The 22,047-nt window shown below is 46.0% G+C and overlaps 1 pseudogene; it reads left to right on the top strand.

Annotated features, from left to right (window-relative positions):
• The first annotated feature begins 14,273 nt into the window (after positions 1-14,273).
• LOC133250025 (olfactory receptor 5W2-like) lies at positions 14,274-15,276 on the top strand (annotated as a pseudogene).
• The last annotated feature ends 6,771 nt before the right edge of the window (positions 15,277-22,047 follow it).

Here is a 22,047-nt window from a genome sequence, read left to right as displayed (position 1 = left end):
CCAAAACTCACAGACCTGGCACCTGGGTTCTCAGGTCCATGGTCTCCATGGTAAATCACTCCCAGACCCTGCACCTGAGGTAACATGTTCACAGTCTCCAGGGTTACCTCACCTCCCAAACCAGGTCCCTGGGGACATATGTCTACAGTGTCTCTGATGAGCCCCCTCCCCAGACTCTGCATAGGGGGTCACATTTCCACAATGTCTGAGAGACCTCACCTCTCAGGCCCTGTACCTGGGATCACATGTCCAGTCTCCAGGGTGACCCCACTTCCCGAGACTCTGTACCTGGGGTCACACTTCCACAGTCTCCAGGGCAATCCCCTCCAAACCTGCACCTGGGTCATACTTCCACTGTCTCTATGGTGGCATTACTGCCCAGCCACTGTACCTGTGGTCACACATCCACTATCTTCAGGGTGAGGATGTGTACATGAGGTCACACGTCATCCACAGTCTACAGAGGGGACCCTGACTTCCAGACCCTTTACCTGGGATTATATGTCCACAGGCTCCAGGGTGAACCCACCTCATCAGAACTTTTAGCTGTGGTCACACATCCATAGTCTCCAGAGTAACACCCCGCCGCCCCCCCCTCCTCCAGGCTCTGTACATCCAGACTTCAGGGTGATCCCACCACACCAATCTGAGCACTGGGGATCACATGTCTACAATCTCCAGGGTAATCACTCCTAACAGACCTACACCTGGGGTCACATGTCCAGTTTCCAGGTTGACACCTTCCCAGACCCTTTTCTGGAGAAGACAATGGCAACCCACTCCAGTAGTCTTGCCTGGAAAATCCCATGGATGGAGGAGCCTGGTGGGCTGCAGTCCATGGGGTTGTACGAATCAGACACAACTGAGCGACTTCACTTTCACTTTTTACTTTCATGCATTGGAGAAGGAAATGGCAACTCACTCCAGTATTCTTGTCTGGAGAATCCCAGGGACGGGGGAGCCTGGTGGGCTGCCATCTATGGGGTCGCACAGAGTCGGACATGACTGAAGCGACTTAGCAGCATCAGCAGCAGACCCTTTTCCTGAGATCACACGTCTTCAAATCCCAGGATGTCCTCTCCCAGGCACTGTACTTGAGGTCATACATCCAAAATCTGTACTGTGATTATCCTCCCAGACAGTGAAATTAGGTTCACATGTCCACAATTTCCAGGCTTACACCCTTTCCCAGACCCTGTGCCTGGTTCACACATCTGCAGTCTCCAGGCTGACACCCTTTTTAGACCCTGTACCTGGGTCACACGTCCACAGTATCCAGTCTGATGCCCTTTCCCAGACTCTGTACCTGGAGTCACACTTTCACAATATCCATGGTGACACCCCTGCCCAATCCTGCACCTGGTGTCACATTTCCACAATTTCCAGCATTATCTCCCTCCCAGACCCTTCACCTGGGATCATACTTCCACAGTCTCTAGTGTGACCCCCACCCAGACTCTGTACCTGGGGTCAAATATCTGCAGTCTCTGGTGTGGCACCCCTTACAAACCCTGCACCTGTAGGGTACAGTCTCCAAGGTGACCCACCTCCAAACACACTGCACCAGGGGTCAAATATGCACCGTTTCCAGGATGACACCCTTCCCAGATCCTGAACCTGGGGTCACACATCCACAGTTTAGGGCAAAGACTCCCAAACATAGCACTTAGGTTCCCATATCCAAAATCTCCTATGTTAACCCCACCAAATCCTGCACTGGGTTCACATGTCCACAGTTTCCTGGGACACACTCCCAGACCCTGTACCTGAAGTCACATGTCTTCAGTCCCCACGGCAACCCCTCATAGGCACTGTATTTGGGGTCACATGTCCACAGTCTTTTCTTTGACCATCCTCCCAGATCCTGTACTTGGGGTCACATGTCCACAGTCTCCAAATGACCCCACCTCCCAGATCCTGTGCCTGGAGTCACACGTCCACTGTTTCCAGGGAGACAACACCACTCAGATCATGCACCTGGGGTCACACGTTCAGTCTCCAGGGTGACCCCTTCCTGAACCTGCACCTAGGGTCACATTTCCAATGTCTGTAGGGTGACACATGTACCCAGAGGCTGTACTTGGAATAATACATCCAGAATCTCCAGGGTGACCTCCTTCCAGAACCTGCACCTGGGGTAACAAATCCTGAGTCTTCAGGCTGACACCCTACCTTAGACCCTGTACCTGGGGTCACATGGCCATAGTCACCACGGAACCCCCTCACAGACCCTGTACCTGAGGTCACATCTCCACCATCTCCAGGGTGACTCCCTTCCCAGACCACATACATGGGGTCTCATATCCAGTCTCCAGCCTGATTTCTCACCCCCTAGACTCTATACCAGGGTTCAAAACTGCACAGTCTCCAGTATGACCCCACCTCCCAGACACTATACTTGGGGTCACACGTCAGCAAACCCTGCACCTAGGGTCACATGTCAGTCTCTGGGGAGAATCTTCTTGCCAGATCCCGAACCTGGGGTCACACATCCACAGTCTCCAGGGTGACCCCACCTCCCAGACCCTTCACCTAGGGTCACAGGTCCACAGGCTCCAGGGTGACCCCTTCGAAATACCTGCACCTGGGTCACATGCCCATAGTCTCCTTGGTGACACCCCACCATGACTTGGGGTCACATTTCTAGTTTCCACAGTAACCTCCCCTCCCAGACCCTGCACTTGAGGTCACACCAACCTCCCAGACCCTGCACCTGGAGTCACACCACCACAGCCTCCAGGGTGACTGCACTTCACCAGTACTTGTACCTTGGGTTACATGTCCACAGTCTCTAGGGTGACCCTACCTCATCAGAACTTTTACCTATGGTTATACCTCCACAGTCTCCAGAGTGACCACCACTCCCAGACAGTGAACATCTGGTCACACATCCATAGTCTCCAGGGTGACACCATCCAAGACACTGAACCTGTGGTCACATGTTCACAGACTTCAATGTGACTCCACAATTATAGTCCAAGCACCTGGGATCACACATCCACAGTCTCCAGGGTAACCTTGCCTCACAGATACTACACCTGGGGTCAAATTTCCACAGTCTTTACTGTGGCCATGCTCCCAGATCCTGTATGTGGGGTTACATGTCCACAGTCTCCAGGGTGACAATCCTCCCCACATCCTGTCTGGAGTGATAGATACATCCACATTCTCCAGGCTGACCCAACCTCCCTGACCCTGTACTGGGGTATCACAACCACTGTTTCTAGGGTGACCAAAACTCCCAGACCCTGTACCTATTCTAACATCCACGGTCACCAGGGTAAAGCCCTCCCAGACCCTGCACCTGTGCACATGTCCACATTCCCCAGGGTGACCCCACCTCCAAGACCCCTTACCTGGGGTCACATGTCCACTGTCTCCAGGGAGACCACACCTTGCAGACCATGTACGTGGGGTCACACATTCACAGCCTTCAGGGTGACCCCCTCCAGACCTGCACCTGGGGTAACATTTCCACTCTCTATAGGGTGACACACATCCCCAGACACTGTTCCTGGAATCACATGTTCAGAATCTCCAGGTTGACTCCCTTCCAGATCCTAACCTGGGGTAACATGTCCAGAGTCTCCAGGCTGACACCCTAACCCTAACCCTGTACTTAGAGTCTCATGGCTACAGTCTCCAGGGTGAACCCTCCCCCACACAGACCATGTACCTGAGGTCACACGTCCACCATATTCAGGGTGACATCCTTCCAAAACTATGAACATATGGTCGCATGTCCCATCTCCAGCATGAACTCACCTCCAAAAACTCCACAGTCTCCACAGTGATCCCAAACACCAAACTCTGCACCTGGGGTCACATGTCAACAGTGATCCCTCTCCTCAGACCCTGTAACTGGTGTCACACATCCACAGTATCCAGGGAGAGCCCTCTCCCAAGACCCTACACCTGTGTCACATGTTTACACTCTCCAGTGTCCTCACCTTCCAGCCCCTTCACCTGGTGTCACATGTCCACAGGCTCCAGGATGACCCCTTCAAAATACCTGCACCTGGGTCATATGTCCAGAATTTCCTTGGTGACTCCCCTCCAAGACTCTGTTTCTGGGGTCACATTTTCAGTTTCAAGGGTAACTCTCTCAAACCCTGCACATGGGGTCACACGTCCATGTCTCCAGGCTGACCGCACTTCACCAGAACTAGTACCTTGGGTCACATGTCCAGTCTCTAGGGTTACTCCACCTCATCAGAACTTTTACCTGTGGTCACACCTCCACAGTCTCTGGGGTGACCACCATTCCCACACTCTGAACATCTGGTCACAAGTCCATAGTCTCTAAGGTGACACCACCAAAGACACTGAACCTGTGGTCACACATCCATGGGTTTCAGGGTGATCCCACAACACTGGTTCAAGCACCTGGGATCACATGTCCACAGCCTCCAGGGTAACCTCCCGCTCAGTCACTACACATGGGGTCATGCGTCTGCCATTTACAGGATGACAGCCTCCCAGACCCTGTACCTGAGGTCACATGTCTTCAGTTCCCAGGGTGACCCCTCCCAGGTACTGTATTTGGGATCACATGTCCACAGTCTCTACTGTGACCATCCTCCCAGACACTGTACCTGGGGTCACACATCCACAGTTTCCATCATGATGCCCTTTCCCAGACCCTGTACCTGGGTCACACGTCCACATTCTCCAGGGTGACTCCCTTCCCAGACCCTGTACCTGGGTTCTCACATCCATGGCCCAGGGTAAACCCCTCCCAGACCCTGAACCTGAGATAATATGTCCACAGTCTCCAGGGTGACCCCACCTCCCCCATCCTGCACTTGGGGTCACAAGTCCACTGGCCCCAAGTGACCCTAGCTCCCAGACCCTGGACCTGGGGTCACATGTCCACAGTCTCCAGGGTAACCCCAACTCCTAGACCCAATTACTGTAGTTGCAAGCCCACAGTCTCCTTGATGATCCCCTCTCAGATCACTCACCTTGGACCACACGTGCACAGTCTCCAGGGAGAGCCCCCTTCCCAAATGCTGCACTTTGAGTCACATGTCCACAGTCCCCAGGGTGACCCCACCTCCCAGACCCTGCACCTGTGGTCGCATACATAGTCTCCAGGGTTATCCCACCTCCAAGGCCCAGTATTGGGTTCACACTTCCTCAGTCTCCAGGGTGATCCCCTCCCAGACCCTGCATCTAGTGTCACATGTCCACAGTCTTCAGGGTGACCCCCTTCAAATATTGTATCTGGGGTCACACATCCACAGTCCCCAGGATGACAACCCTCCCCAGACCCTGTACTTGGGTCACATGGCCACAGTCTCCATTGTGACCCCCCTCCCAGGCCCTATACCTGGTATTAAATGTCTACAGTATCCACAATGACCCCCTCCCAGAGCATATATTCGGGTCACACATTCACAGTATCCAGAGTCAGCCTCTTCCCCAGACATTGCACTTTGGGTCATATGTCCATAGTCCCCATGGTGACTCCACCACCAAGACCCAATACCTGAGGTCCCACATCCACAGTCTCCAGGGTTACTCCAGCTCTCAGACCCAGCACCTGGGTTCACATCCACAGTGTCAAGGTGACCCCCCCATCCAGACCCTACACCTGTGGTCACATGTACATAGTCTCCAAGGTTACCCCCTCCCAGACAATATACATGTTGTCACAAGTCCACAGTCTCCAGGGTCAACCTTTTCCTCAGACACTGCACTTTAAGTCATATGTTCACTGTCCCAGAAATGAACTCACCTCCCAGAACCTGTAACGGAGGACATGTGTACACAGTCTCCTAGGATATCCCACCTCACAAACCCTGTATCTGGAGTCGCACATCCAAAGTCTCTAGGATACTCTACCTCCTAGACCCTACACCTGGGGTCAATGTCCACAGTATCAAGGTGACCCCCTCTTAACCCTGGATCTTGGGTCACATTTCCACAGTGTCTATTGGTGACAGCCCTCTGCAGACACTGTACCTGGGGTCACATGCCCACAGTCTCCAGGGTGACCCCACCCACCAGACTGAGCAACTAGGATCACATATCCACAGTCCAGGGTAACCCCACCTCCCAGACCCTATACCTGGAGTCACACGTCAATAATCTCCATGTTGACATCCTCCCAGACCATGCCCATAAGTTCACATAACCATTATTTCCAGCGTGATCCCCTCCCAACCCTGCACCTGGGATCATATTTCCACAGTTTCTAGGGTGACACTTTTCTCCAGACCCTGTACCTGGGGTCACACCTGCACAAACTCTGGGTGACACCACACCCCAGACCCTGCACCTGGGGTCATGTGTTCCATTCGAGATGCTGCAGAGGAATCAGGCCTTATCTTGAGCTGAGGGGAACTCAGTGTTGTTTCGACTTGTGGCAGGAAACTCAGAGTTCCTCTCGAGTTGCGACGGGGATCTCTGGATTCCTCTCAAGTGGCAACAGGGGAGTCAGGACTCCTCTCGAGTTGAAGTGGGGGACTTGTGTTTCCCCTTGAGTTGCAGCAGAAACTCGGAGTTCCTCTCTAGTTGTTGCTGGAAACTCGAGGTTTCCTCTAGAGTTGCCCCAGGGAACTCAGAGCTCCTCTCCAATTGTAGCAGGAAATCAGTGTTCCTCTGGAGTTCCAGTGTGGGATGAAGGATTCCACTGGAGTCATGGTGGGAAACTCGGAGTTCTTCTCAAGCTTTGTTAGTACTCAGAGTTCCTCTTGACTCGTGATGGGACCTCCTGTCAAATTTCCTTAGGGCAACTCGTCCCTAGCATGGATGTACAGGGTGGCTCCTATCTTGTTGCAATGACGGGTGGCTGCTCACCAGTTCTGGCAAGGGAATACTCTCTCCTTGTGGTCCGGGTCAACTCTGTAGTTGCAGAGGTTTCAATTTTCTCTAATCGTGATATTCAAGCTCTTCTCTCCTTGTGGTGTGAGGTTCATCTGTATTAGCAGAAGAGGGATTCTTCTCTCTGTGTGATGTCCAGTGGCCCCCTCTCAAGTTGTGGTGGAGGGCTCATCCTGAGGGTCGAGGCTGTGTCCTCCCTGGTTAGGATGTGCATGTCTCCAAGGGGGAGGTCCTCTCTACTTTTGGCTCTATAGGTTCCTCACTAATATTAGTGGGATTGCTGTTCTCTAGTTGTGAGGGCCTCAACTAGACTTCCTTTAGGGAGCTCATCTCCATTGGAGGCTGAGGGTCTTCTCTCTCAGTGTGATATCCTGGGAGACACCACTCTAGTTGTGCCTGGGGAATCTGCTTCAGTTTTGGCATGGGAGCCACTCCATCATTTGGTCCAGTGGCCCCTTTTCTTGTTACAGCCTAGGGATTCAATGAAATTTCAGCGGGGAACCTGGGGTGCCTTTTGAGTTGCAGCATGTGACTCAGGGTTCCTTTGGAGTTGTGGAGGACACTCCTCTGGAGCTGCAGTGGGACAGATCCTCTCTAGTAGTGATGTGCAGGCTGGTCCCTGTCTAAGTGCAATGTGTGGGAGGCTACACTCTAGATGCAGTATGGGTCCACTTTAATTGCAGTGGGGGTGCACTCTTTATTTGCTGTGGGTCGGCTCGTCTCTAGTTGTCATTTGCAGCCACCTCTTTAGTTGTGGCAGAGGAACTCCTCTTTAATTGTGGTAATTGGGCTGCTCTCTAGATGCTGTAGAGTGCTCTTCTCAAACTGGGAGTTGGGTGACTCTTCTATGGTTGTAATGAGAAGGGGCACTTTTTCTAGTTGTGATATGCAGGAAGCTCCTATATATTTGTGGCAGGGCATGCCTCCTGCTTAGTTGTGGTCTGAGGCTTCCTCTTTTGTGGCAGTAGAATGCTCCTCTCGAATTGTGGTGGGGTAAGCTCCACCGCACAATTGCACTCATCTCACATGCTAGTAAAGTAATGCTCAAAATTCTCCAAGCCAGGCTTCAGCAACACATGAACTGTGAACTTCCAGATGTTCAAGCTGGTTTTAGAAAAGGCAGAGGAACCAGAGATCAAATTGTCAACATCCGCTGGATCAACGAAAAAGCAAGAGTTTCAGAAAAACATCTGTTTCTGCTTTTTGACTATGCCAAAGCCTTTGTGTGGGTCACAATAAACTTTGGAAAATTCTGAAAGAGATGGGAATACCAGACCACCTGACCTGCCTCTTGAGAAATTTGTATGCAGGTCAGGAAGCAACAGTTAGAACTGGACATGGAACAACACACTGGTTCCAAATAAGAAAAGGAGTACGTCAAGGCTGTATATTGTCACCCTGCTTATTTAACTTATATGCAGAGTATATCATGAGAAACGCTGGGCTGGAAGAAGCACAAGCTGGAATCAAGATTGCTGGGAGAAATATCAATAACCTCAGATATGCAGATGACACCAACCTTATGGAAGAAAATGAAGAGGAACTAAAAAAGCCTCTTGATGTAAGTGAAAGTGGAGAGTGAAAAAGTTGGCTTAAAGCTCAACATTCAGAAAATGAAGATCATGGCATCTGGTCCCATCACTTCATGGGAAATAGATGGGGAAACAGTGGAAACAGTGTCAGACTTTATTTTTTGGGCTCCAAAATCACTGCAGATGGTGATTGCAGCCATGAAATTAAAAGATGCTTACTCCTTGGAAGGAAAGTTATGACAAACCTAGATAGCATATTGAAAAGCAGAGACATTACTTTGCCAACAAAGGTCCGTCTAGTCAAGGCTATGGTTTTTCCAGTCGTCGTATATGGACGTGGGAGTTGGACTGTGAAGAAAGCTGAGTGCCGAAGAACTGATGCTTTTGAACTGTGGTGTTGGAGAAGACTCTTGTGAGTCCCTTGGACTGCAAGGAGATCCAACCAGTCAATTCTGAAGGAGATCAGCAGTGGGATTTCTTTGGAAGGAATGATGCTAAAGTTGAAACTCCAGTACTTTGGCCACCTCATGCGAAGAGTTGGCTCATTGGAAAAGACTGATGCTGGGAGGGATAGGGGGCAGGAGGAGAAGGGGAGGACAGAGGATGAGATGGTTGGATGGCATCACTGACTCGATGGATGTGAGTCTGAATGAACTCCGGGAGTTGGTGATGGACAGGGAGGCCTGGGCCTGGGGTGCTGCGATTCATGGGGTCGCAAAGAGTCAGACACGACTGAGTGACTGAACTGAACTGAACTGAACTGAAGCTCCTCTTGTGGAGAAAGCAATGGCATCCCACTCCAATACTCTTACTTGGAAAATCCCATGAATGGAGGAGCCTGGTGGGCTACAGTCCATGAGGTCGCCAAGAGTCGGACACGACTGAGCGACTTCACTTTCACTTTTCACTCTCATACAGTGGAGAAGGAAATGGCAACCCACTCCAGTGTCCTTGCCTTGAGAATCCCAGGGACGGGGGAGCCTGGTGGGCTGCCGTCTATACGGTCCCATAGAATTGGACACTTCTGAAGTGACTTAGCAGCAGCAGCAGCAGCAAGCTCCTCTTGGGAATCCTCTGGAGTTGCATCAATTGGCTAGTACCTCTACTTGTGTTGTGATGGAAAACTAGGGGTTCCTCTTGTGTCACTGCAGGTGAATCAGGCCTCATGTCGTGTTGAGGTGGTGAAGTCAGGGTACTTCTTGAGTTGCAGTGGAAACTTGGGGTTCTCTCAAGTTGCAACTGAGGAGTCAGGCCTCCTCTCAAGTTGAGGCGGGTAACTCGGGGTTCCTCTTGAGTTGCATCAGGGATCTCGGGTTTCCTCTCAAATTACATCTGGGGAGTCCAGCCTCTTCTTGAGTTGAAGGGGGAAACTCGGGGTTCCTCTTGAGTCTCAGCAAGGACTCAGAGATACTCTCGAGTTGCAATGAGAAATCAGTGTTCCTCTTGAGTTGCAGTGTGGGACCTATGGTTCCACTGTAGCCATGGCAGTGAACTCGGGGTTCCTCTCGACTTGGGGGTTACTCAGGCTTCCTCTAGACTTGCATTGGGGCCTCCTCTCTCTTTCTCTTGGCCCAATTTGTCTCTAGCAGGTATGTGCAGGGTGGCTCCTGTCTTGCTGCAATGTTGGATGGCTACTCGCTAGTTTTGACATCATACTTCTCTATCATTCTGGTCAAGGTCAACTCTGTAGCTGTGATGGTTTCGATTCTCTCTAGTTGTGGTGTCCCGGCTCCTTTCTACTTCTGGTGTGAGGTTCATCTCTTTTAGCAGCAGAAGGACTCCTATCTATGTGTCATGTCCAGCAGTGGCTTCTCTCGAGTTGTGGTGGTGGGCTCCTCTCCAGGTGTGGGGCTGTGTCCTCTCTGGCTGGGGTGTGGCCATCTCCATGGGGGAGGTCCTCTTTACTTTTGGTACCAGGGGGTTCCTCACCAATATTAATGGGATTGCTGCTCTAGGTGTGAGGGACTCCACTCGACTTACTTCATGGAGCTCATCTCCATTGGAGGCAGAAGGTCTAGGTGTGATATCCTGGGGGACACCACTGTTGTTTATCTGGGGGAATCCGCTTAAGTTTTGACCAGGGAGTCCCTCTGTCACATTGGCCAGAGGTGTCTTTTATTCTTACAGCCTAGGTCTCCTGTCAAATTGCCTCTTGAGTAGTAGCAGCTGACTCAGGGTTCCTTTAGACTTATGGTGGAGCCTCCTCTCGAGCTACAGTGGGGCAGACCCTCTCTAGTAGTAATGTGCAGGCTGGCCCCTGTCTAATTGCAATGTGCCAGAGGCTACTCTCTAGTTGTGACATGAGGCTCCACTCTAGTTGCAGTGAGGGTCCACTCTTTATTTGTGGTGGGATGGCTATTATCTAATTGTTGTTTGCAGACTTCTCTCCAGTTGCGGTAGTGGGGGCTCCTTTTAGTTGTGGTAGTGTGATGGTGTGGCTCCTCTCTAGTAGCAGTGTTCAGGGTGGCTTCTGTTTTGTTGCAATGTGTGGATAGCTAAACAACCTGTGGCGTGGTGCTCCTCTCTAGTTGGTGTGGGGGGGTCAACGCTTACTTGTGTTGGATGAGCTCCTCTATAGTTTGGTGTGCAGTATCCTCTTGAGTTTTTTAGTTACAGTGTGTGACTGGCACCTCTAGAGTCCCAGTGGAGTGTTCCTCTCAAATTGTGGAGCGGCTTTCCTCTCTGGTAGCGATGTACACAGGCACTCTTTACAGGTGCAATATTTGTGAGCCTGCTTTCTAATTTTGGCACAGCTCCTCCTCTTTAGTCGTGGCGTGGGAGCCTCCTCTCTAGTTGAGGAAGGAGGCTTCTGTGTAATTGCATTGTATGGGAATGCTCCTCTCAAGTGGTGATGTTCAAGGGGCTGCTTTCTACTTGTGCCGAGGTTACTCTTCTCTGATGGTGGTAGGGGGGGTCTACTCAACTGGCACAGGTGGTGTGTCTCTATTTGGGGTGGAGGGCACCCTCTTGAGGTGCAATGTCCAGGGTCTCCTCTCCAGTTGTGGTGGTAGGTCACTCTCCAGTACTGTCAGGTGGGCTCCTCTCTTGTTGTGGCCATGGGCTTCTCTTGAGTTATGGCATAAGCCTCTTTTCAAGTTCAGGAGGGGACTCATGGTTCCTTTCTAGTTGCTGTCTTGCCTCCTCTGGGGGTTCTCTGTGGAGAGGATGTTCTCTCTATTTGTGGCATTTGGGTCTCCTCACTAGTTTTCATGGCTCCACTCTAGTTGTGAGAGTCTCATCTTATGTTACTTCAAAACTTTAGATAAGAACACCAAAGAATGGAAAGAGAAAATTGCTCATCCTTAACTGAATTCATATTTAGGGGAATTACTGATAAGTCTGGGTATAAAGTGACCCTGTTTATCATGTTTTTGTTGTTTATCTCATTAACATTCTGACAAATCTTGGAATGATTATTTTAATTAGGATGGATCCCTAGCTGCATATACCCTTGTACTTTTTCCTCAGTCACTTCTCCTTCTCTGACCTCTGCTATTCCACAGCCATTGGCCCCAAGATGCTGGTGGGCCTATTTGCCAGTTCAATTCAGTTCAGTCACTCAGTCATGTCTGACTCTTTGAGACCCCATGGACTGCAGCAGCACAGCAGGCCTCCCTGTCCATCACTGTCTCCCAGAGGCATGACCATCGAGTCAGTGGTGCCATCCAACCATCTCATCCTCTGTCATCTCTTCTCCTCCTGCCTTCAGTCTTTCCCAGCATCAGAGTCTTTTCCAATGAGTCAGTTCTTCACATCATGTGGCCAAAGTATTGGAGTTTCAGCTTTAGCATCAGTCCTTCCATGAACACTCAGGACTGATTTCCTTTAGGATGGACTGGTTGGATCTCCTTGCAGTCCAAGGGACTCTCAAGAGTCTTTTCCAACACCACAGTTAAAAGCATCAATGCTTTGGTGCTCAGCTTTCTTTATAGTACAACTCTCACATCCTTACATGACTACCAGAAAAACCATAGCCTTGACTAGATGGACCTTTGTTGGCAAAGTAATGTCTCTGCTTTTTAATATGCTGTCTAGGTTGGTCATAGTTTTTCTTCCAAGGAGCAAGCATCTTTTAATTTCTTGGCTGCAGTCACTATCTGCAGTGATTTTGGAGCCCAGGAAAATAAAGTCAGCCACTGTTACCACTGTTTCCCTAACTATTTGCCATGAAGTGATGGGGCCGGATGTCATGATCTTAGTTTTCTGAATGTTGAGCTTTAAGCCAACTTTTTCACTCTCCACTTTCACTTTCCTCAAGAGGTTCTTTAGTTCTTCACTTTCTGCCATAAGGGTGGTGTCATCTGCATATCTGAGGTTATTGATATTTCTCCCTACTTGCCAAGAACAAATGAATCTCTTTCCATGGCTATGCTCTGCAATTCTTGGTCTTCTGTATCTTTGTCAATTCTGAGTGTCTTCTGCCAGCAGTGATGGCCTATGATCAGTACAAGACCGTCAGCAACCCCTTGCTCTATGTGGTCAGCATATCCAGCAGGGTGTGCTCCCTGCTTATGGCTGGGGTTTACCTGGTGGGGATGGCAGATGCTCTGATAAACACAGCATTAACATTCCATTTATGCTTCTGTGGGTCAAATGTAATTAACTATTTTTTCTGTGATTTAGCTCTGCTTTTTTTTTTTTTTCTGTCCTGCTCAGATACAGAGGTCAATGAGTTAGTGATATTCACTGCTTTGGGTTCTATTGAAATGAGTACTATTTCAGGAGTCCTTGCTCTTATTTTTATATCATCCTTCCAGTCTTGAAGATCCACTCTGCTAGCATCTATAAAATGATTGTTTAATTATTTTCTTTTAATTTAGATTCACAGGAAAGCCTTTACTCTTTGTCATTGAGGAAGTATATACATACATTTTAGTTTTTTTTTAAATTTTATTTCAAAAAGAATATAGGTAGAACACTATAAATAGCAATATGTGCAAACTTAACTCCAAGTAAATCATATGCCAATATATACTTAAGGAAAGTCTGTCACCAATATGCTAATTCTTATATCAACAGACATGCATACATGCAGACACAACACATGCAAATACGTACACACAAGGAGGAGACTCTATATATCAGAAGTGTTTATACCTTATCTCATTTTCTTTTTTTTTTTAATACGAAAGTCAATTAAAATCAAAGACACACAAAAGTGTGCTAAATTATGTTGTTTTCACTTTTTTGTATCATTTTTCTTTGGCTGGCTCAAGGTGCCATCCTCTGGAACCAGGGCACTGCAGAGATTGGTAATGAGAACTGTGCCAAAGCAGCAACACATTTCTGTAGTAAAGGCCAATAATGCCTATTTTATGTCTGCCAAATGCTGAAGGTAACTTAGACCAGGACGGTAACTTAATAATTTCCATTATGAATAGTTGCTGATATGCTCTAGAATGTACAGAAAATAATTTTAAATCAACATTATCTGAGCTGTTTTTTGAGAAACATAACAATGGTAACAAATTTTTGTGTCCAAATGACTATTTCCAGAGATGGAAAGTGCTTAATCCTATAACTGACAGCCAGGTCTCAAATATTGGTGTCTCTTCTATGGTATTTTGAACATAAAATAAGACATTAATTCTTCCAATTATACCTCCAGAGGTAAGAAAGCAAAACCTAGGAAAATAAAAAACTCATAGAGTTTTATATACATCATAATGACATGCAGACTTAGATAAAACTTTTTCAATGTGTATTACAGTTTTTTGTTTGTTTTTATTTTTCCAGGTAGGTAACAATGTTCCTTCAAAAAGTAGGTACACGATTGGGTAATTTTCTGAGTATGAAATGACATTTACACAAAGAGACTGTGCTTTCCTTTATAGATATTTTGCAGATGTCCATACATTTATCTATACTTTTCCTGATCATTTTGTCAAAAATTTATATAATAAAAATTAAAAAATGGAGAAAGAAAATTGCTCCTCTGTGACTGAATTCATTTTCTTGTGGATTACCAGTGACCTGGAAGTGAAACTGACCTTATTTGCCATGTTGCTAGTTGTTTATCTCATTAATCTTCTGGGAAGTCTTGGAATGATAATTTTGATTAGAATGGATCCCCAACTGCAAACGCCAATGTTCTTTTTCCTCAGCCACCTCTCCTTGTGTGACCTCTGCTATTCCACAGCAATTGGGCCCAAGATGCTGGTTGAGTTTTTGGCCAAGAACAAACCAATCCCCTTCTATGGTTATGCCCTACAGTTCTTGATTGCCTGTATCTTTTGCAGATTCTCAGTGTCTCCTGCTGGCAGTGATGGCCTATGACCAGTACAAGGCCATCAGCAGCCCCTTGTTCTATGAGATCAGCATGTCCAGCAAGGTGTGCTCCCTGCTTGTGGCTGGGGTTTACCTGGTGGGAATGGCAGATGCTCTGATACACACGACATTAGCATTCCACTTATGCTTTTGTGGGTCAAATGAGATTAACCACTTCTTCTGTGACTTATCTCCACTCTACCTTCTTTCCTGCTCTGATACACAGGTCAATGAATTGACAGTATTTATCGTTTTTTGAGTTATTGAATTGAGCTCAAATTCAGGAGTTCTTGTCTCTTATTGTTATATCATCCTTGCAGTCTGAAAGATCCATTCTGCTGAGGGGAAGTTCAAAGCTTTCTCTACCTGCACCTCCCATCTAACTGCTCTGGCAATGTTCCAAGGAACTATGTTTTTTATGTACTTTAGGCCAAGTTCAATCTACTCTTTAGATCAAGACAAAATGACCTCATTGTTTTACACCCTTATGATTCCCATGTCAAATCCTCTGATTTATAGCCTACAGAACAAGGATGTGAAAAATGCCCTAGGAAAATTAAAAATAAAAGATGGCTTCAAAGATTTATATCACATATATACACACACATATAGTAATTACTTTTGCAAAATTATATGGTATGACACATGAGAAATATAATTTTATCAAATTATTTAATAAATGACTAGCTATACTAAAGTTCAGCCATAGGAAATTGTTGCAGTTTTCAAAACTTGTCATGCTTCATTATATGTCTTGACCTTATCTATGAAATTGTCCCTGTGCAAAACTTCCTGGCTTTTCAAATTCTATCATATTTTTTGTGTGTATCCATTCATTCAAACATTATTATTCCAAATATATTAATATTTATCAACTATTTAATTATTCTTTGTCTGCCTCTAGGTGCTTTATGTTTCTTGAAAAACCGATTAGTTTGTATAAAAATTGACCTTATAATATAGATGAATAAAGAAACATTTATTAACTAACCACACATACAATTCATAATAAAGTTTAAGACTTTCATTAATTAAAAAAAAATTAGGATTAAAAATCTAGGAACAAATGTCAAAACATAGTGTGCAGAAGAAAGGTTTTCTTGAATGGAGATATTAATTGTCAGATACAAAATTAAATTTGAAAAGGAAATTATTTTAGGAAGATGATTTGACACGTACAGAAGTATACCTTTTTAGGGAATTTCCAGTGGCTCAGTTGTAAACAATCTGCCTGCCAATGCAAGAGATGCAGGAGACTCGGATTCAATCCTTGGCAACTTGCTCCAATATTCTTGCTTGGAAAGTTCCATGTACAGAGGAGCCAGGCAGGCTGCGGTCCCTGGGGTCACAAACAGTTGGATGTGACTGAAAACACAGACACACACATACACACACCCTTTCTGGAATTAAGAAATCCAAAACTAAAAGCAATTTAAAGTGCCTTGGTAAATTGCATAGTTTTCTTTAATAATTAGCTATCAACTCCTCCCCTTCTTAGTTCTGATTAAGTGTTCCTTTTTATAGTTCACAGACAACCATTTCCTTTAATCATTCTATTTGATATTGTCCTGTTTGTGAAATCATGGCCTACGGTATGAGATTGTGAACAATCTTTGCTAAAGGATTCTGCATTCCTTCTGTATTATTCGAAACACTTACCTAATGTTTGGAACACAAATGGAGAAAGAGAGAGAGAGAACGAAGCAAAGAAAAAAAAAAGAAATAAAAAGAGTAGATAACATTTTTGAATGTTTATTAGACATCAATAATTAAGAAAATAAAAATTAACTGCAGATATGGCATGTTGCTTGAATACATATATATAATAAATTTTAAGAACAATTATAAAATGTCTGTGAATACTAGGGTGCTGGGAGCCTGAGTGAACTCCTGGAGCTGGTGATGAACAGGGAGGCCTGGCGTGCTGCGATTCATAGGGTCACAAAGAGTCGGACATGACTGAGCGACTGAACTGAACTGAACTGAATTGATCTATAAAGAAAATACATATCACATTCGAAGTAAAGAACATTCATCTGTATACACTGTTCAGTTCATTTCAGTCCCTCAGTCGTGTCCGACTCTTTGCGACCCCATGAATCCCAGCACGCCAGGCCTCCCTGTCCATCACCAGCTCCCGGAGTTCACTCAGACTCACGTCCATCGAGTCAGTGATACCATCCAGCCATCTCATCCTCAGTCGTCCCCTTCTCATTCTGCCCCCAATCCCTCCCAGAATCAGACTCTTTTCCAATGAATCAACTTTTTGCATGAGGTGGCCAAAGTACTGGAGTTTCAGCTTTAGCATCATTCCTTCCAAAGAAATCCCAGGGCTGATCTTCAGAAAGGACTGGTTGGATATCCTTGCAGTCCAAGGGACTCTCAAGAGTCTTCTCCAACACCACAGTTCAAAAGCATCAGTTTTTCAGCACTCAGCTTTCTTCACAGTCCAATACTCACATCCATACATGACCACTGGAAAAACCATAGCCTTGACTAGACGGACTTTTGTTGGCAAAGTAATGTCTCTGCTTTTCAATAGGCTATCTAGGTTGGTCATAACTTTCCTTCCAAGCAGTAGGGAAAGTCTTTTAAATTAAAAATGTTTTAATTTCATGGCTGTAGTCACCATCTGCAGTGGTTTTGGAGCCCAAAAAAATAAAGTCTGACACTGTTTCCCCATCTATTTCCCATGAAGTGATAGGACTGGATGCCATGATCTTAGTTTTCTGAATATTTTTTTTAATTAATTTTATTTTATTTTTAAACCTTACATAATTGTATTAGTTTTGCCAAATATCAAAATGAATCCACCACAGGTATACATGTGTTCCCCATCCTGAACCCTCCTCCCTCCTCCCTCCCCATACCATCCCTCTGGGTCGTCCCAGTGCACCAGCCCCAAGCATCCAGCATCGTGCATTGAACCTGGACTGGCATCTCGTTTCATACATGACATTTCACATGTTTCAATGCCATTCTCCCAAATCTTCCCACCCTCTCCCTCTCCCACAGAGTCCATAAGCCTGTTCTATATATCAGTGTCTCTTTTGCTGTCTCGTATACAGGGTTATCGTTACCATCTTTCTAAATTCCATATATATGCGTTAGTATACTGTATTGGTAATATTGAGTTTTAAGCCAACTTTTTCACTCTCCTCTTTCACCTTCATCAAGAGGCTTTATAGTTCCTCTTCACTTTCTGCCATTAGGGTGGCGTCATCTGCATATCTGAGGTTATTGATATTTCTCATGGCAATCTTGATTCCATCTTGTGCTTCTTCAAGCCCAGCGTTTCTCATGATGTACTCTGCATAGAAGTTAAATAAGCAGAGTGACAATATACAGCCTTGAAGTACTCCTTTTCTTATTTGGAACCAGTCTGTTGTTCCATGTCCATTTCTAACTGTTGCTTCCTGACCTGCATACAGGTTTCTCAAGAGGCAGGTCAGGTGGTCTGGTATTCCCATCTCTTTCAGAATATTCCACATTTATTGTGATCCACAAAGTCAAAGGCTTTGGTATAGTCAATAAAGCAGAAATAGATGTTTTCCTGGAACTCTCTTGCTTTTTCCATGATCCAGCGGAGGTTGGCAATTTGATTTCTGGTTCCTCTGCCTTTTTTAAAACCAGCTTGAACATCAGGAAGTTCATGGTTCACATATTGCTGAAGCCTGACTTGGAGAATTTTGAGCATTACTTTACTAGTGTGTGAGATGAGTGTAATTGTGTGGTAGTTTGAGCATTCTCTGGCATTGCCTTTCTTTGGGATTGGAATGAAAACTGACCTTTTCCAGTCCTGTGGCCACTGCTGAGTTTTCCAAATTTGCTGGCATATTGAGTGCAGCACTTTCACAGCATCATCTTTCAGGATTTGAAAGAGCTCAAATGGAATTCCATCACCTCCACTAGCTTTGTTCGTAGTGATGCTTTCTAAGGCCCACTTGACTTCACATTCCAGGATGTCTAGCTCTAGGTCAGTGACCACACCATCGTGATTATCTGGGTCATGAGATCTTTTTTGTACAGTTCTTCTGTGTATTCTTGCCACCTCTTCTTAATATCTTCTTCTTCTGTTTGGTCCATACCATTTCTGTGCTTTATTGAGCCCATCTTTGCATGGAATATTCTCTTCGTATCTCTAATTTCTTGAAGAGATCTCTAGTCTTTCCCATTCTGTTGTTTTCCTTTATTTCTTTGCATTGATCACTGAGAAAGGCTTTCTTATCTATTCTTGTAATTCTTTGGAACTCTGCATTCAGATGCTTATATCTTTCCTTTTCTCCTTTGCTTTTCACTTCTCTTCTTTTCTCAGTTATTTGTAAGGCCTCCCCAGACAGCCATTTTGCTTTTTTTGCATTTCTTTTCCATGGGGATGGTCTTGATCCCTGTCTACTGTCCAATGTCACGAACCTCATTCCGTAGTTCTTCAGGCACTCTATCTATCAGATCTAGCCCCTTAAATCTATATCTCACTTTCACTGTATAATCATAAGGGATTTGATTTAGGTCATACCTGAATGGTCTAGTGGTTTTCCCTACTTTCTTCAATTTCAGTCTGAATTTGGCAATAAGGAGTTCATGATCTGAGCCACAGTCAGCTCCTGGTCTTGTTTTTGTTGACTGTATAGAGCTTCTCCATCTTTGGCTGCAAAGAATATAGTCAATCTGATTTCGGTGTTGACCGTCTGGTGATGTCCATGTGTAAGAGTCTTCTCTTGTGCTGTTAGAAGAGGGTGTTTGCTATGACCAGGGAATTTTCTTGGCAAAACTCTATTAGTCTTTGCCCTGCTTCATTCCGTATTCCAAGGCCAAATTTGCCTGGTAATCCAGGTGTTTCTTTCTTTTTTTTCTTTTTTTAATTTTATTTTATTTTTAAACTTTACAATATTGTATTAGTTTTGCCAAACATCAAAATGAATCCGCCACAGGTATACCCGTGCTCCCCATCCTGAATCCTCCTCCCTCCTCCCTCCCCATACCATCCCTCTGGGTCGTCCGTGTGCACCAGCCTCAAGCATCCAGTATCGTGCATCAAACGCCAGTCGAACCTGGACTGGCGACTCGTTTCATACATGATATTATACATGTGTCAATGCCATTCTCCCAAATCTCCCCACCCTTTCACTCTCCCTCTCCCACAGAGTCCATAAGACTGATCTATACATCAGTGTCTCTTTTGCTGTCTCGTATACAGGGTAATTGTTACCATCTTTCTAAATTCCATATATATGTGTTAGTATACTGTATTGGTGTTTTCTTTCTGGCTTACTTCACTCTGTATAATAGGTTCCAGTTTCATCCACCTCATTAGAACTGATTCAAATGTATTCTTTTTAATGGCTGAGTAATACTCCATTGTGTATATGTACCACAGCTTTCTTATCCATTCATCTGCTGATGGGCATCTAGATTGCTTCCATGTCCTGGCTATTATAAACAGTGCTGCGATGAACATTGGGGTACACATGTCTCTTTCCCTTCTGGTTTCCTCAGTGTGTATGCCCAGCAGTGGGATTGCTGGATCATAAGGCAGTTCTATTTCCAGTTTTTTAAGGAATCTCCACACTGTTCTCCATAGTGGCTGTACTAGCAGGATCCTCTATGACCCACCTCCCAGAATATTGGAAATAAAAGCAAAAATAAACAAATGGTACCTAATTAAACTTAAAAGTTTCTGCACAACAAAGGAAACTATTAGCAAGGTGAAAAGACAGCGTTCAGAATGGGAGAAAATAATAGCAAATGAAGCAACTGACAAACAACTAATCTCAAAAATATACAAGCAACTCCTACAGCTCAACTCCAGAAAAATAAATAACCCAATCAAAAAATGGGCCAAAGAACTAAATAGACATTTCTCCAAAGAAGACATACAGATGGCTAACAAACATATGAAAAGATGCTCAACATCACTCATTATCAGAGAAATGCAAATCAAAACCACTACGAAGTACCATTTCACGCTAGTCAGAATGGCTGCAATCCAAAAGTCTATAAGCAATAAATGCTGGAGAGGGTGTGGAAGAAAGGGAACCCTTTTACACTGTTGGTGGGAATGCAAACTAGTCCACGTGTTTCTTGACTTCCTTCTTTTGCATTCCAGTCCCCTATAATGAAAAGGACATATTTTTTGGGTGTTAGTTCTAAAAGGTCTTGTAGGTCTTCATAGAACCGTTCAACTTCAGCTTCTTCAGCATTACTGGTTCGGGCATAGACTTGGATTACTGTGATATTGAATGTTTTGCCTTGGAAACGAACAGAGATTATTCTGTCGTTTTTGAGATTGCATCCAAGTACTGCATTTCAAACTCTTTTGTTGACCATGATGGCTACTCCATTTCTTCTGAGGGATTCCTGCCTGCAGTAGTAGATATAATGGTCATCTGAGTTAAATTCACCCATTCCAGTCCATTTTAGTTCGCTGATTCCTAGAATGTTGACGTTCACTCTTGCCATCTCTTGTTTGACCACTTCCAATGTGCCTTGATTCATGGACCTGACATTCCAGGTTCCTATGCAATATTGCTCTTTACAGCATCAGACCTTGCTTCTATCATCAGTCATACCCACAGCTGGGTATTGTTTTTCCTTTGGCTCCATCCCTTCTTTCTTTCTGGAGTTATTTCTCCACTGATCTCCAGTAGCATACTGGGCACCTACTGACCTGGGGAGTTCCTCTTTCAGTATCCTATCATTTTGCCTTTTCATACTGTTCATGCGGTTCTCAAGGCAAGAATACTGAAGTAGTTTGCCATTCCCTTCTCCAGTGGACCACAATTCTGTCAGACCTCTCCACCATGACCCTGCCCCTCTTGGGTGGCCCCATGGCATGGCTTAGTTTCATTGAGTTAGACAAGGCTGTGGTCCTAGTGTGATTAGATTGACTAGTTTAGTTTTCTGTGAGTATGGTTTCAGTGTGTCTGCCCTCTGATGTCCTCTTGCAACACCTACCGTCTTACCTGGGTTTCTCTTACCTTGAACATGGGGTATTTCTTCATGGCTGCTCCAGCAAAGCACAGCCACTGCTCATTACCTTGGATGAGGGGTACCACTTCCGCCTCTTCTGACCTTGATCGGGGAATAGCTCCTCTAGGCCCTCCTGAGCCCACACAACCACCGCTCCTTGGAGGTGGGGTTGCTCCTCCAGACCGTGGCTCCTGGCCTCGGATGTGGGGTAGGTCCTCTCCGCCGTTCCTGCACCATCACAGCTTGGCACTCTCGGCCACTGCCCCTGACCTCGGACATGGGGTAGCTCCTCTCAGCCGTTCCTGCGCCATCACCGCCTGGCACTCTCGGCCACTGCCCCTGACCTCGGACGTGGGGTAACTCCTCTTGGTCGCCTCCCCTCAGGCATGGGGTCCTCCTAGCTTCTGCCCCTGACCTTGGACGTGGGATAGCTCCTCTCGGCAGCACTAAA

Source organism: Bos javanicus, chromosome 6 (genome assembly GCF_032452875.1).
Source record: "Bos javanicus breed banteng chromosome 6, ARS-OSU_banteng_1.0, whole genome shotgun sequence".
Lineage (NCBI taxonomy): Eukaryota > Metazoa > Chordata > Mammalia > Artiodactyla > Bovidae > Bos > Bos javanicus.
The sequence above is the reverse complement of the archived record's forward strand: the minus strand, read 5'-3'. Positions and strand labels throughout refer to the sequence as shown.